The following is a 16502-nucleotide window of genomic DNA, read 5'->3' as shown; positions in this document are numbered from 1 at the left end:
GTAACCTGCACCTCATGCCCGGCCGGCACCTCCACGCAGTGCTGCCCGCCCTCCATCTCCCACCCGGCACCTGCACCTCCCGTCCGCCCGCCCGACTGACTCTCCACGCTTCTCTGCCCTTCTCTGCCCTTCTCTGCCCGCAATGATTTTTTGTGAAAATCAAATTTACGATTTTCACAAAAAATCAAATCGATTCTAACCTTCTGGGCGAATTAATCAAATTAATTCGATTAATCGCCCAGCCCTACCCTGCCATATAAAAATCTCGGCCTCCGAGGCTCGGCTCACATGCATGCTGGAAGAGATAAGGGACACAGCTGCTTCTGGTCAAGGAGAGCGTTAGGGGGGAATTAGCATTCCAGTAGGCAGAGAATACTAGCGAAACAACCAAACAGCCCTTGTAAGGGCTTCAAATCGTTTTTAAATTGTATTACTACAGACTGCTGGCTGGGACTTGCAGTTCAGCTACCACGATTTCAGCAGCACACTGTGGTGATCGGCTGCTGGAAGAAAGGGGATATTAGGTGTTGCACACAGACCCCTAAGAAGTGCTCAGTACTATTTTATTAGGCCCTCTACTATAGTTTCTGATTTCTGTATTTCTTACACAAGCATATCTAAGTCCATTACTGCTTGTTTAGTGTAAAGGGGGTGTCACAGAGTGTGTATAGGTGCAGCCACCAACAGATTGTATCCCACAGCTGTTGCCCAGAATTAGGCATAATGGTGTGATTAAGCAGCCTCACAGGCATTCATACATGCTGCCTCTGCTGTTTCCTGTCTATTTCCGTGGTGTTTCCATCAATTTCTGAGGTTGACAGGTTTTCACACGACCTTCCCTCTACCGAACTTGGGTCCCCTGCAAAAATGCTTGGGTTCCCCATTGACTTCAATGGGGTTCGTTACTCGAAACGAGCACTCCAGTATCGGGAGATATTCGTCTCTAGTAACAAGCACCCGAGCATTTTAGTACTCGCTCATCACTATTAATGATCAGACAATCATCACCTATCCCATGGAGAGGTAAAGACTGGTCTTCATTTTATGAAAGAAAAAATTACCATGAAGGCATGAAATGTGACCAGTTTCTGGTGTCCCTCAGGGCAGATAGAAAAAAAGGTCCCCGTGTTATGCTGTGTTTGGCAGCTTTGGCAGAAGACCTTGGGGGAGAGTTAAAGATTTAAAGTGAAACTGGCTCAGTTGCCCCTAGCAACCAATCAGATTCCACCTTTCATTCCTCACAGATTCTTTGAAAAATGAAAGGTTGAATCTGATTGGTTGCTAGGGGCAACTGAGCCAGTTTCACTTTACACCATGTTTGATAAATCTTCCCGCTTATGTGCAGTTCTTAGCAGCGGGGTACACAACTTCTTGTGCTGCAATTCCCAGCTGTGGGGAGCAGATCTTCCACATATATGCAGCAATGTGAGTTGCCATGGACTGTAAGGTCCTTCTTACATTCTCACACACTAAATACAGACTGACTGAATCATTCAAACTAAGCTGAATTGCTCTAGCTGATTTCACTACTCTGAACTGCTCTGCCTTAAGCAAGGAGCAGGCCCTCAGAGGTTAGGGACCTCATGGCATCTAGGAGGTTAAAGTGCTGCGTTCAGGCTGAAGAGAGCCGGCTGTAAAAATACATCTAGCATGCGCCACATATGAAGTGAGCTCAGCTTCTCACTTTAGTTCACAGTATATGTCCTGACTGTCCTCCCATTGTACAAGCATGAGTAAAAAATAACAGTATGTCAGAATAGTAGAAATCTGTGTCCCTTACCATAGGGGGTTTTTTTTGGGAATTTTTTTTATTGTTTTTGCATACATTATTTAAAAAAATTACAAACATCAAACAGAAAGTATACATTCCTTTAAAACAAAAATGGTGTGCTCTGCTTATTGGTTTTATCTTTTCAACATCATGTAATATGAATGAATTACAATGAGAGACGGTATAACCTTATATATTATGGATCAGCATTGGTCCCCATAGCTCTAGTAACATGCTCTTAAATTAACAGTATTTTAAGAAGAAATTCAGGTTCGGCGCTAACCACGTATACACACGTAACCACATATATACAATTGTCCAGCAAAGGTGTATGGACAACTGACCATCACACTTTTGTTTATTGGATATCTTAATAAAAAACAGTTTGCTACCAGTTTGAAAAGTTTGCTACCATTTTGCAGCTGTAACAACCTCCACTCTTTCCATGTGATTTTTGGCTTCCTGGCCACAAGGGGACTGTTTCTCTGGTGTCTCTAGCTGCTTCCAGTCACTCAGCCAATTACTGGCCATGGCAATGTCCCGTCTCAGCCAGTCACTGATTGGCTGAGCGGGATGTCTCAAGAGTGACAGCCCACTCAGCCAATCACTGACTGCAGCACTGTCCCTCAGTAAGTGGTTAGCTGAGTTTGATTTTGATTGTGGGGGATACCGGAGAACAGAGACTGAGGACACTGGGGAAGTGAGAACAGGTAAGTAGAGATAAGGAAAGAGCTGAACCGTACCAACACCTGCAATTGTTTAGCTGTTTTAGTGTGGTTCTTTTAACTGCTGATCCAAATACTGTAAGTAAATAAATATATAATTTTTGTTTACTTTATGCTCCCTAACTGTATACTGTCCATTTCTGTATTCTTGCCTATGCACTAAGTTTACAATGTGCCAGCTGCCTGTTGTAATTTAATATTCAGAGTTATGTGACAACTACAGTAAAATACTCACAGAATACAGAATGTTTCAAATGTGACATCTGGAAATACATTTTTTTTTACATAACTAAAATATCTCTTAACCCCTTTCCACAAAATGACATCCTGGGACATAATAAAAAGTAGGGAGTTCCCGCATCATGAGGTCCTGGCACATTATTATACTCAGGGGCTCTATGAAGCGAGCCTATACTGTAAGTATTGTTTGCAGTGTTTAAGTGTAACTGCAGTGTGACTGTCAGGGGCTGATCATTTTCCGCTCTGTCGGTGGTCTAGTGATCAACTCATAGAGTCTGGCTTAGGCAGACTCCATGGGCGGGTTCACACTACGGAATTCTCGCGGACAATGTCCGCGGAATTCCGTCAGCTGTCCGCCCGCACGGGCACGCGCTTTTCCGCCGGCTCCATAGACACCATTCTATGGGCCGGCGTATTCCGCGACCTGCTAAAAGAAGTGACATGACACTTCTTTCAGCGTATAGCGTATAATATAATCACAGAGTGAGCACAGGCCTGTCTTTAAAATACAGGACAGATTTGAGCTGCTTTTCAGAGAGGATGACAGTGTAGAGGGGAACAGGGAAGAGACGTAAAGAAGCTCAATAAGATTTTTGTGTGATAAGATTCTTGTATTTGCCTTTTGATACTGTCTGAAAGGACAGTATCTATTTACAGTACACATTTTCTAGTCATGTCTTCTGTGATGTCTTAGGGTTAGGGTTTAATTTGTGTAAAATTTTAAAAATATTAAAGATTATCTTCTAGAAAAGAAACAAAAAATAATCTCAAATGCAACTCTATGCTACCTTCTAAGTAATGTACACATCTACATGTATCTGAACACACTTTGTTTTTACACCCTATTTTTTTTTTTTTTTTTTGCAACTTTTCCCATTTGTTTATTTCTCCTGACAGATATACTTTTATTTTTGGCTTTGGATTAGAAAGCCTTCTCTCACAGGCACACCTGAAATGTACTTTAAAGCGATCTTCCTTCTGCAAAGTACCTCTGCTGACTGACAAGCAATGTCTTTAGCTGTCATCACAACAAAATAGGGATTTCTGACTTCCAAAAACAGCTTCTTATAAAATATGTTAGAGGAAAACTAGGTCATATGATCTGACAAGGCAGTGACAAAGTTTTATAGTGATGAAATGTTTATCCATATGTCACTGAAGCCAACTCACTCCTGAGAAAAACAGTTGCTGGAATTCTGCTCATTTATTTGACAAGCAGAAGTACAGACGACTGGCGGGCTCATATAAAATGCAACTAGTCGCAAACAGCTTTCTCTTAACCATTTCAAACAAATGGATAGGAATTAGGTTTGGAATTAGGAATACTGTAATTATACCAATTCTGTTCAAAAAATTAAGACATAGGCGTGTAAGAGCTGTCCATATGACTTCACTATAGTAAGATGCAAATGTCTACCACTGCTCCATGCTAGTTACACTGTTAAGCGAGCCAGGATGTGCACTGGTGAGACATAAGTCCTGAGCATGACAGATCTGTTTCTTGCACATGTCTGGTGCAAGTTATAATAACAGGTTCAAATTGTCAGCGGCTGAGGCGTAATTTAAGCGTAATTTATTTAGACCAACTGTCTTAACTTAGGATGCCGAAGAGACGCATGCTTCCGGCGGGTGTAGATTTGGAACATGATATACTCCTGCCAGTTGGCGTAAATCATGATAAATGCGACACAGGAGGCGGCCCCACCTCCTCCCCGCCTTGCCGAGCCCCTCCCGAGCCCACCCATCGGGCAAGCAGGGGAAGCATGTAGGGCCGATACAAAAATACAATGGTTGGTGAAGCCTTTACGGTAGGCACAAGTAATATATGAGTAAGAAACCGGTGCGTCCTACCACTATTGTTACTACTGTTAAAACCGAGTAACTCTCAAATGTGTGACCCTGTTCACATTGGGTGCAAAACGAAAACTATATAGAACTGAGAGGGTCCTTGAGGAAAAAAACATACTATGACCAAAATGGTGGATTTATTAATAAATTACATATATAAAACTAGCAAATGTAGAACATAATAGTGTTTGTATAATTAGCAAAAGTAAAAGGCCAATAAGGTCATCATCGAGTCCACATTAAAAGTCCATAAGGATAATAAAAAGTCTATAACAGATCCATATGCAAAAGAGAAGACGCAACAGCTAGTTGATGATGGCTTACCAGTCTGGTGTGTATTCATACATAGGCAGAGTAGCAAACAGCTTGTAATACAGGACCTGTTCACTGCAGTCAGTTACTAGAGGCTACAATGTGTCTCTCCTGGGTGTGGAGACAATGCAGCAATAGTGTAGTTGTAATCTTCACTTAGTCTAACAAGTTTTTTAGCAGAGTAGCGTGCTGTGGCCACAGCGCGCACGATCGGCAGCAGATGGTAGCAGAGTCTGGAAGTTAAAGAGGTCTGTCTGCGGAGGTTATGGATTGTAGTTGTTGGGATGCAGTTGTTGATAGGTGTAGTAGTAGCTTCTGTCTTAACGTGCTATGCGCGTTTCGGAAAGAACTCTCCCCTATCAGTAGTAAAAAATTTTGAAATCCAGGAATGGACTATAAACAGGGAACAGGTCAAAGGAAAGACTGAGATTTCTCCTCTTTTCAAATCCATTCCTGGCTTTGGCTTGAAAAATCTGTTGGTGTAATAGGGCCTTCTTATGAGACTCTTCCTTCTCACCTTAAAGAACTTCTAAGTTAATTTATGATGACGTCAAAACTGACCTTTGATCTGGTCATAATTCATTTTAAAGGTTGGCTTAATGGAGAAGACAAAGCCATATAAGAGATGTGTAACGCTTTGTGTCCGAATTTGAAACATTAAATCTCTTCCGTGATGCATCTCAAGAGATTATAGCTTTTCATAGCAACATAAAGCCATGACCTTCTGTCAAGTGTGAACTAAGAAAGGAGACTAGAGGAATGTTATGTATGATGTGTTATTGTGTTTAAGAGCTTTCATGAGAAATTGCAATCCTTAAATGGTCACTGTAATTTCAAAGACTTTCCGCCATTTGATGCCTATGTGATACCTCACGTATTTGTAATTTACTTAAGTTAACAAAAATGACCCATTAACCCAGCCACTAAGCTTCCATCCAATGTCTATTGATTGTGCTTTGAGGTGGAATGCACCTAGACTTTGTACATGCAAGCCAAGCCTGTCTGCCCCCTCCAGAGGGTCCATGCTGTGCCTGAAAATGAAGTCTTTGTTTACCTTTGTTTATCTTTGACAATCCACAAAGTTCTAGGCATCCATTCTTTGTGCACGTGTCATAATTATCAGCAGCAAAACACTGTTTGGACCAGTACTACTTTGAGATATAGGCCTGTCTTTGCTGTAACCCTCTCTCACCCTCTTTTTTACTATTTATCAACATCAGCAGTAACAGCAGGACATTATTCACATGACTACAAGCGGAGCTATAGACCAGGGATGGTATTTTGATGTAACCCTTTCTCTACTGTTGCAGTTTTCCATTCTGTTAATCTAGCAACTTGCATTAATTATCCTTGTCTACCCCATATTCCATCTGTAGAACTGCACTGTGTAAATCTTCCCCCAGCACTATGCTAGCCTGCTTAAAGTGACACTGTCACCCCCTTTTTGCATTGTGACTTCTCTACATCGGTGTACTTTATTTTATATCATACGTCATAGTGCTTGTTCCAGTAAAAAGTGATCTTTTATCATCTGCGGATGTTGCTAACTAGGCGGGGCTTTACAGCCGAAGCACCACTTAGCCACAACCACACTGCCACTATGGTCCCATCACCGCATTGGTATGGGCCGACCTAGAAGGGATGAGGCCTAGACCTTTAAGCTGGCCTGTTCCAGTGGCTGTCGAGGGGGGGGGGTCTATGCGCAGATGACTTCACGGGGGCAGGTCCTATGGTGCCGATATGGGCAGGGCTAAGTGGTGCTGCAACCGTGAAGCCCCTCCCAGGTAGCACAATCCCCAGATGATAAAAGATTGTTTTTTTTACTGGAACAAGCACCATGATGTATTATATAAAATAAAGTATGAAAACTGCAAAATTTACCCTTTACATCTGTGTAGAGAAGTCATAATGCAAAAAGGGGGTGACAGTGTCTCTTTAATTCCAGTACACTTTCTTCAACAGTATGTTGGCATAGCAGAGAGGAGTAGAGTAGTGCTATGCTTTGAATGGCCAGATTAATAAAAAAAAAAATGAGGTGTGGGTGCTGCTGACAAACAGGCTGATCCTGTTCAGGCACCTGAGAAATAGCTGTGCTCTCCCAGGCACTCAATAATATCAATGATACCCCAAAAATCACCTTATCACCTGTGTGATAAGTATATTGTATATATAATGTTTGGCCAATCATAGGACAGCACATACTCCTCTCTGCTATCCCATGATATAGTGCTGGAGAAAGGAGGAATAGGTATTTTTACAGGGGATAGAACTGTATCAGAGGTCAAAGATGAGATAGAAGCCTTAATTTACCTTTTAGGCACAGTATGGACCCTCTGTAGGAGACAGAGGATGACAGATTGCAGGTACAGTACACAACCCAGGCTCTCTCTATGTTTCCTGCACATTGCACCAGCTCCTGATAGGCCAAACGGTCCCAACTTTACAATACCTTTTCTCTAGGGCAAGGAGTCATTTTTGATAAATAAAATGTAAAAAAAATTGTTATTCGCTTAGGCAATCAAATAGAAGGATGTTGTTAAATCAAAAGTGACCATGTACATGTATAGGAGCAATAATATAACATGCTGTAAATGTGTGCATAGTTTATATAAGTAAAATAGGGTAAAGGAACTAAAATAAAAAGAACTATGTTATTGATTAAATGAAACTTCGAAGAATAATTGTTCTTATTAGAGGATGAAAGGCCGGGCAGTCAGCTGTAACTTTACATTTTCTATGTAGCATTTATAAATGGTCAAAAAATGAAATATTGCCTAAAAGCTGCTATAAACCTTACATGACAGAGCATCTTAATCAATGCCGATAGACTGTGTCCGACTGCAGATAGAGATGTGTGTAACACTCTTCTGTAATCTACATGTTTTTTTTTTTTTCAAGCTATTTCTGCCTATACTTGTGTGTCCCTAGGAAAATAACTATGCAAAGAACAGCAGGCAATTTACAGCTCCCATATGAATTAGGCTCAGTACTAGACTGTGGACACTAGTCATTATTCCAACTTCATAAAATGGCTTATTGAGTGCGTATAGCCCTCAGGGCTGAAGCACATGGCTAAGCCATGAATACAGAACCTATACTATAATGTACAAAGGCTAGATAGCTCTTCTATGGGCGTACAGTTACAGTAGATGGCTTATGAGCCTCTAATAGAACCCTATTACAGCTCTGTGCATAATGGAGCCATAATATGGCTGTGTGTATGAGCCCTATTATATTGTAGTGATGGGAAATCTACAGTAGTTCTTTTTAGGGATTAGTTCACTTTGATCTAGTTCACTTAAAAGGGTAGTTCAGAAGATCATCTAGTTCATATAGTTCATTATATCGCCAGCTCTAGGATAATGATAAGAATTCACTAGAAACAGATCTTCTCTATCACACTCGGAGCCTTCAGTGTCGGCTGCTTGGATGAGAAATTGTTATGGTAAAATGATGACATTTCATTTATTATTATTTTTACGAATGCAATAACTTATACAACAAGCTCATATGGTCAGACTGAACTCTGCTAAATTATGGTTTTATGTACATTCATACAGGGCCGGCCTTAGGGTAAATGGTGCCCTGTGCGAAACCTTCCCCCCCCCCCCCCCCCTTAAGGTAACATAAAGCTCCTTGAGCCTTCCGCCCCTCCAAACACCCATCACCCCCCGCCAGCCATTCACACAACTACCTCTCTGCCATACACACAACTACTCTACCCCCCAAACATACAAGCAACTACCCCTCCACCATTCACACAGCTACCTCTCTTCCATACACACAACTACAGCCCCTCACACAACTACCACCCTCAGCTCCCCACACAACTACCACCCCCAGCCTCCCACACAACTACAGCCCCCAGCCACAGCCGAGAATTCTTACCAGAGCGCCGACCATGGCATGTCTTCACCCGGACCGCACGTCCCCTTACTGATTGGATGGACGTTGTGCACAAGGGAGAAGAGAAGCTAACCACTGTGGGGGGAGGAGGGCGGCAGGGGCGCTTGGGCAGCATGGCCGGTTTTAGGCAAAGTGTGGCCCTGGGCAAAATGAAAAGTGGGGCCTCAAATGCTAAAATATTGCACCAGCAAAACGGACACACTCAGTTTATTCAGAAATAGCGTACCATAGCCTCCTCGGCCTCTAAACCAATGACATATTTCCTATACACACAAATCTTTATATACTGTACATACAGTACCAATATACCAAGAGCGTATTTTACTGCCATACAGCGATAAACTATCACTAGAGATGAGCGAATTTACAGTACAAAGCGAATCGCTTTGTTAGCTTGGCAATCTGCTTATTACCCTGCTGCTTTTGGAGTCTGTGCCGCTCCACCGAGTGCCTGGAAAAGCTGCATCCAGTCCTGGGAAACTTCTCCCAGCTTTTCCAGGCACTTCAAAGGCAGCCGGCTAATAGGCAGATTGCAGAGCTAACAAAGCAATTTGCTTTGTACTATAAATCCGCTCATTTCTATCACCTCCATATTGTTACTGAACAAAGCGCACAAAACAGATAAAACCGCTGCAACTTGACATAATACCATGATCACTCAATAATAAATCAGTAATACCACCATTACAGTCCACTGCCCAAACACCAATATGCTTCCCATAACGTAGCGGTGGCCAGAGGTGAATGGGATTCCAAATACAGTTGTGCGAGCTGTCTATGCTTTTTCTGTAGCTCCCACTAATGTCTATGGCAGCGGAGAAGAGACAGGCACCAAACAATGCAGATAGAGGCCATTACATGCTAGTAACATGGAGGGGTGGCCATATAATAACAGAGGATTGATGGTATGGACACAGGAGCTTATCACTTATGGATGCCGGCTGTGTTGTATTACTGACACACTATTGTAGCAGAGCTGTGTAAGGGCCCTTTTACACGTAAAGATTATCTGACAGATTATCTGCCAAAGATTTGAAGCCAAAGCCAGGAATGGACTATAAACAGAGATCAGGTAATAAAGGAAAGCCTGAGATTTCTCCTCTTTTCAAATCCATTCCTGGTTTTGGCTTCAAATCTTTGGCAGATAATCTGTCAGATAATCTTTCCGTGTAAAAGGGCCCTAAGTGTCCTCATAAGTGTTTACTGATTATTGATCATTTTTGGGTGGTGCGATCATAAATGATAGATAGATAGATAGATAGATAGATAGATAGATAGATAGATAGGAGATAGATAGATAGATAGATAGATAGATAGATAGATAGATAGATAGATAGATAGATAGATATCTAGGGATGTAGGCAGCACCTTGAGGCAGCATGGTGGGTGCCTGCAGACGGGTCCTGGACCGCGGACCAAAGAGGTATATAGAAAGGATACTCTGCAGCACTCGAAGTTGCTTCAACAAACGTGACGTGGATTTATTTGAACATCGTTTTCACAGCAAACAAGTAATAAAGCAGACACGACGTTTCGGCGTACCTAACGCCACTTGAAAATGGCGTTAGGTACGCCGAAACGTCGTGTCTGCTTTATTACTTGTTTGCTGTGAAAACGATGTTCAAATAAATCCACGTCACGTTTGTTGAAGCAACTTCGAGTGCTGCAGAGTATCCTTTCTATATAGATAGATAGATAGATAGGAGATAGATAGATAGATAGATAGATAGATAGATAGATAGATAGATAGATAGATAGATAGAAGATAAACAGACGGACAGACAGACAGGAGATAGATAGGACATAGACAGAAGATAGATAGATAGATAGATAGATAATCACACAAAAGTCGCAGCACTCGGTAAAAAATGTAGCTGGTGGGTGCACTCTGCGTACCCCGATCCAGGTGTACTCCAATATAAATTCAAATATGCGGCAGCACTCCAAGAATTCCAAAAACAAAGTGAAAATTTATTAGCACTCCATGCAAAAATACAGCGACGTTTCTGACTGCACACCGCAGTCTTTTTTCAAGCTCAAGTGAACACACTACCCATACCGGTATATATACGTGATACAATCAAGTGATCTGACGTGAAAAAAAGGCATCAACAGGTGTGCTAGGATTGACACATAGATCCATATGTCAAAGAATATAGTGATAATAGATACAAAATCATAGTGTATAGTTTCTAATAAACTAATTACATAAATTCAAGTGTATGTGAATATAAAATAAGTATAATACAAAATATCAGATGTAAAAGAAATCAGGATTGCTCGCTCACCGTTAACCGACAGAAGCCGTATGAGGCTGAAGGCTGTGGAGCGCACGCCTAGATGGAACGCAAACATTGTGCGTGTACGTGTAGGCTGCGCATGCGCAATAAGCATTGTATTACGCCCACCCCTATTCTGACAGATCAGTACAATGGGAACGCCCACAAAAACAAATAATGAGAATAAGTCCATACATAGGTAAATGCCAGGGATTATCAGTGTGTCAAATCACGTGTTGAGCAGACTTCATGGCTTCTCCCAATATTGCGGGGGGTGAGAGAGCAGGACAGTGAATCCGTCGGCGCTCTCCCTCCACTATCTTCCGCCACCACCAACTAGAACTCCACAGCAGCTCAAAGCTCCGATTTCATTCCTCAGGTAGGGCATCAGACAAACCCGTAGGGACCACTCATCTGAACACATATAACACACACCCTTCTGCTAGTCACCCGGACTTGAAAAATATTCAGATACGGTCTGTCAGGGGGATCATCAAAATGAATTCGGCTTTCTGTTTTCCTTCTAAGGCGAGCGTGCATCCATGATTTCCACAAATAGCTTGATGTCAAATCTGAAAAATGGAAACAGATATGTACAAGGTAAGTATATTGTATATAAAAAAAAACTGTACAAATATTAATAAAGTGTTTTTCTCTGTGTTCACCTCCCATGTCACAAATAGCCAGACCAGAAACACATCACAAGAGTCCGAATTCACCACTAATCCGCCATCTCCATAATAGATGCCATTATCTAGATCAGTTGCAATATTTAGGAAGGATCTTATAGTCAGCATTGAGGCCCCTAGGTCTCAGCGTATCCAACCTAAAGATCCATTCCAACTCCTTACGTTTCAATTTCGAATGTCTATCTCCTCCGTGGGGTAATGGTGCTATCTGGTCAAGCACCAAAAATCTCAAATCACGCTCCGTATGACCAGCCTCCACAAAATGTTTGGGTACAGGGAGGTCCAATTTACCCTTCCTGATTGTGTACCTGTGTTGGGTGATTCTTGTCCGCACATCATATGTTGTCTCCCCAACGTATAATAGTTGACATGGACACATCAGTAGGTATATTACCCAATCAGAATCGCAAGTGAAATACTTGCGAATATCAAATGTTTTGCCAGTTCTGGGGTGTGTGAATTTATCACACTTAAACATGTATTTACAATTCACACACCTCCAGCAGGGATAAGAACCCGTCTTACGGTTATCCACCTGTGCAACCATACGGTCCCCGGTTTTCACCAGCTGATCCTTTAAATTCCTAGATCTCCTATAGGAAAGCAAAGGTTTCAGCTGGAATTCCGGGATATCAGGAAAAGTATCCTTCACAACTGTCCAATGTTTATGAACTATTTGTGCAATGTCACTACTACATGTGTTATAAGTAGTGACCAGTGGTATCCGTGACGGCCGTGCAATTTTTGTTGTAGCAGATAGAAGACTACTCCTGTCAAGTGTATCTACACTCCTACAATGTTCATTGACCACACATCGTGGGTAACCCCGTTCAATGAAGTTGTTAATCATGGTGTTATATGCCTTACCCAATCTAGCTTCATCCGAGACTATGCGTTTAGCCCGTAAGAATTGACTCTTCGGCAAGTTCCGCTTCATAGTCGGAGGATGACTAGATTCATATCTCAACAACGTGTTGCGATCAGTGGATTTAGAAAAAATGTCCGTCTGCAATTTTCCTTCATGTATATATACTTGTGTATCCAGAAATGACACCGATGCATGTGAATGTGTCATCGAGAACGTGATATCACTATCCACATGATTTAGGAAATGCAAAAAATCAAGCAATTCATTCTCTGACCCTGTCCACACGAGGAAAATATCGTCTATGAACCTCCACCACCCCAATAAATGACGGGAGTGGTGTGATCCATAGACGAATGTCTCCTCCAATGCCTGTACAAACAAATTAGCATAAGATGGGGCCACATTGGACCCCATCGCCGATCCCATCAACTGCAGGAAAAAATTCCCTTTCACGGTAAAAAAATTACACGTAAGAACCAACTCAAGTAACTCCAAGATAAATTGTTGACACTGTTCAGACCACTCAGATCTGGCCAAGACCCCTCTAACCGCTGCAATCCCTTTCTCATGTTTAATAGACGTATACAGACTCGTGATATCCAGAGAGGCCAAAATTGCTCCCTCTGGTACCACGAGTCTGTCAATTTTATTGATAAAGTCCGTGGTGTCCCTTATGTAGGACCGCATCTGAAGAACACTCGGCTGTAACACTTTGTCCAAAAAAATGGAAGAACGGCTCATGAGAGAGTCACGGCCAGACACAATAGGTCTGCCTGGTGGGCATTGAAGATTTTTATGGATCTTCGGCAAAGTGTACAGCCTGGGGACCTTAGGATGCTCGGTCCACAGAAAAGTCCTCAGTTTCTTATCAATGATGTGATTGTTGTATGCTACGTCCAATATGACCTTAAGTTTATCCTTAATTAATATTGTTGGGTCTTGAGTCAGTGGTCTGTAAACAGATGTATCACTTAGTTGTCTGCTGATTTCATTGTCATACATAACTGTGTCCATAATGACAATCGCCCCACCTTTATCGGCTGGTCTGATGGTGATTTTGTCATTATGGGCCAGCTCAGTTAAAGCCTGTGCCTCCTCCCTCCTAAGGTTTGGATGTCTCAAAAAACCATCCGGAGTGTTCCTACGCAATCGGTCAATGTCAGTCTTAACCAGGTGAGAATATGTTTCAATAGCATGTACCGTCTGTGTGGGTGTGAAATCACTTCGGTTATACAAATCAAACTCATTCAATGACATTTCAGCTTCACAAGGTGTCACTGGGTTATCAGCTATGGTCTCACCCCATACCCTTAATTTTAACCGTCTAAAGAATTGAAAAAGATCCAACTCCAAATTAAACCAGTTAACATGGGCCTCGGGGCAAAAAGAAAGACCCTTACTTAACACAGTCACTTGATTGTCCGATAACACACAAGACGATATATTTACCACTGTCGTAGATTCAGTTAGTTCACTTTCGATTCGTCCTTCCGTTTCTGCGACCCCTTGTTCTGTGTGCGTGTTCTGGATACCTTGGTGGTTGTAGATGCCTTTGGTGTATCGCCTCCTCCGACTGCCCCCTCTTCTGGTAGGTTTTTTCCGTCCGTCAGGGGGCGCTGCTCGAAAAAAGGCTTCCTCGGTGTATTAGGGACAGTTGCATTGGAACTTTGAAGACGATCCTTGCGTTTCTGATTCTGATTCTGTCCATCTTTATTCCACGCATATAGATTCCCCGAAATATAGTCCTTTTCATCCCTGAACCATTTCCTCTTTTTGGTCTCTTCTATATCTTTACGATATTTACTCAAATAATCATTTTGTCTTTGTAGATAGGCTGCATATTCATCCGGAGTCAAGCCTGCCTCCAATGTCCGCTCCAATTCAGTACGTCTATCAGTCAACAAAAGTAAGTCTTTTTGTAGAAATTTAATATTAAGCAACAATATGTCTTGACCATAGCAATTGGATATGTGCTCAAACATACGTTTAAACTCATCATGAGACGTGTTCAATGAAGGTCTAAGCTGGGATCGTAGGCCCCTGGGGATCCGTTTGTATCTATAATATTCACCCAACGTAGTGAGGTGTAGCTCAAGTCCAACAATCTTTCTAGTTTCCATTTCGTACTCACGTTTAATGTCAATAAGAGCAGGAGTACGCAGAAATGTGGGATCTCCCGTCAGACCTCCCATGATGTGTCTAGCCTCGCCATCCGTGAACACAGGTGCATGGGTGTAGGTAGAATCAGCCGGTAAACCAGTCGTAGCAAATGAGGAATCGGTGCCTGCGTTAGGATCCATTTAGATAATCACACAAAAGTCGCAGCACTCGGTAAAAAATGTAGCTGGTGGGTGCACTCCGCGTACCCCGATCCAGGTGTACTCCAATATAAATTCAAATATGCGGCAGCACTCCAAGAATTCCAAAAACAAAGTGAAAATTTATTAGCACTCCATGCAAAAATACAGCGACGTTTCTGACTGCACACCGCAGTCTTTTTTCAAGCTCAAGTGAACACACTACCCATACCGGTATATATACGTGATACAATCAAGTGATCTGACGTGAAAAAAAGGCATCAACAGGTGTGCTAGGATTGACACATAGATCCATATGTCAAAGAATATAGTGATAATAGATACAAAATCATAGTGTATAGTTTCTAATAAACTAATTACATAAATTCAAGTGTATGTGAATATAAAATAAGTATAATACAAAATATCAGATGTAAAAGAAATCAGGATTGCTCGCTCACCGTTAACCGACAGAAGCCGTATGAGGCTGAAGGCTGTGGAGCGCACGCCTAGATGGAACGCAAACATTGTGCGTGTACGTGTAGGCTGCGCATGCGCAATAAGCATTGTATTACGCCCACCCCTATTCTGACAGATCAGTACAATGGGAACGCCCACAAAAACAAATAATGAGAATAAGTGCAGTCAGAAACGTCGCTGTATTTTTGCATGGATTTTTGTATTTTTGCATGGAGTGCTAATAAATTTTCACTTTGTTTTTGGAATTCTTGGAGTGCTGCCGCATATTTGAATTTATATTGGAGTACACCTGGATCGGGGTACGCGGAGTGCACCCACCAGCTACATTTTTTACCGAGTGCTGCGACTTTTGTGTGATTATCTAAATGGATCCTAACGCAGGCACCGATTCCTCATTTGCTACGACTGGTTTACCGGCTGATTCTACCTACACCCATGCACCTGTGTTCACGGATGGCGAGGCTAGACACATCATGGGAGGTCTGACGGGAGATCCCACATTTCTGCGTACTCCTGCTCTTATTGACATTAAACGTGAGTACGAAATGGAAACTAGAAAGATTGTTGGACTTGAGCTACACCTCACTACGTTGGGTGAATATTATAGATACAAACGGATCCCCAGGGGCCTACGATCCCAGCTTAGACCTTCATTGAACACGTCTCATGATGAGTTTAAACGTATGTTTGAGCACATATCCAATTGCTATGGTCAAGACATATTGTTGCTTAATATTAAATTTCTACAAAAAGACTTACTTTTGTTGACTGATAGACGTACTGAATTGGAGCGGACATTGGAGGCAGGCTTGACTCCGGATGAATATGCAGCCTATCTACAAAGACAAAATGATTATTTGAGTAAATATCGTAAAGATATAGAAGAGACCAAAAAGAGGAAATGGTTCAGGGATGAAAAGGACTATATTTCGGGGAATCTATATGCGTGGAATAAAGATGGACAGAATCAGAATCAGAAACGCAAGGATCGTCTTCAAAGTTCCAATGCAACTGTCCCTAATACACCGAGGAAGCCTTTTTTCGAGCAGCGCCCCCTGACGGACGGAAAAAACCTACCAGAAGAGGG

General features: G+C 42.1%; 1 long non-coding RNA gene across 1 annotated transcript in view; it reads left to right on the top strand.

Moving 5' to 3' along the window:
- The first annotated feature begins 1357 nt into the window (after positions 1–1357).
- LOC138772993 (uncharacterized) overlaps positions 1358–16502 on the top strand; it is a 28120-nt gene continuing 12975 nt past the window's right edge. The window contains exon 1 of the long non-coding RNA XR_011359859.1: positions 1358–1425. This is a non-coding gene — a long non-coding RNA (uncharacterized lncRNA). The remainder of the gene's footprint in view (positions 1426–16502) is intronic.

The sequence above is a fragment of the Dendropsophus ebraccatus genome, chromosome 14 (assembly GCF_027789765.1).
Source record: "Dendropsophus ebraccatus isolate aDenEbr1 chromosome 14, aDenEbr1.pat, whole genome shotgun sequence".
Lineage (NCBI taxonomy): Eukaryota > Metazoa > Chordata > Amphibia > Anura > Hylidae > Dendropsophus > Dendropsophus ebraccatus.
This window is presented reverse-complemented; position numbering and strand designations above follow the sequence as displayed.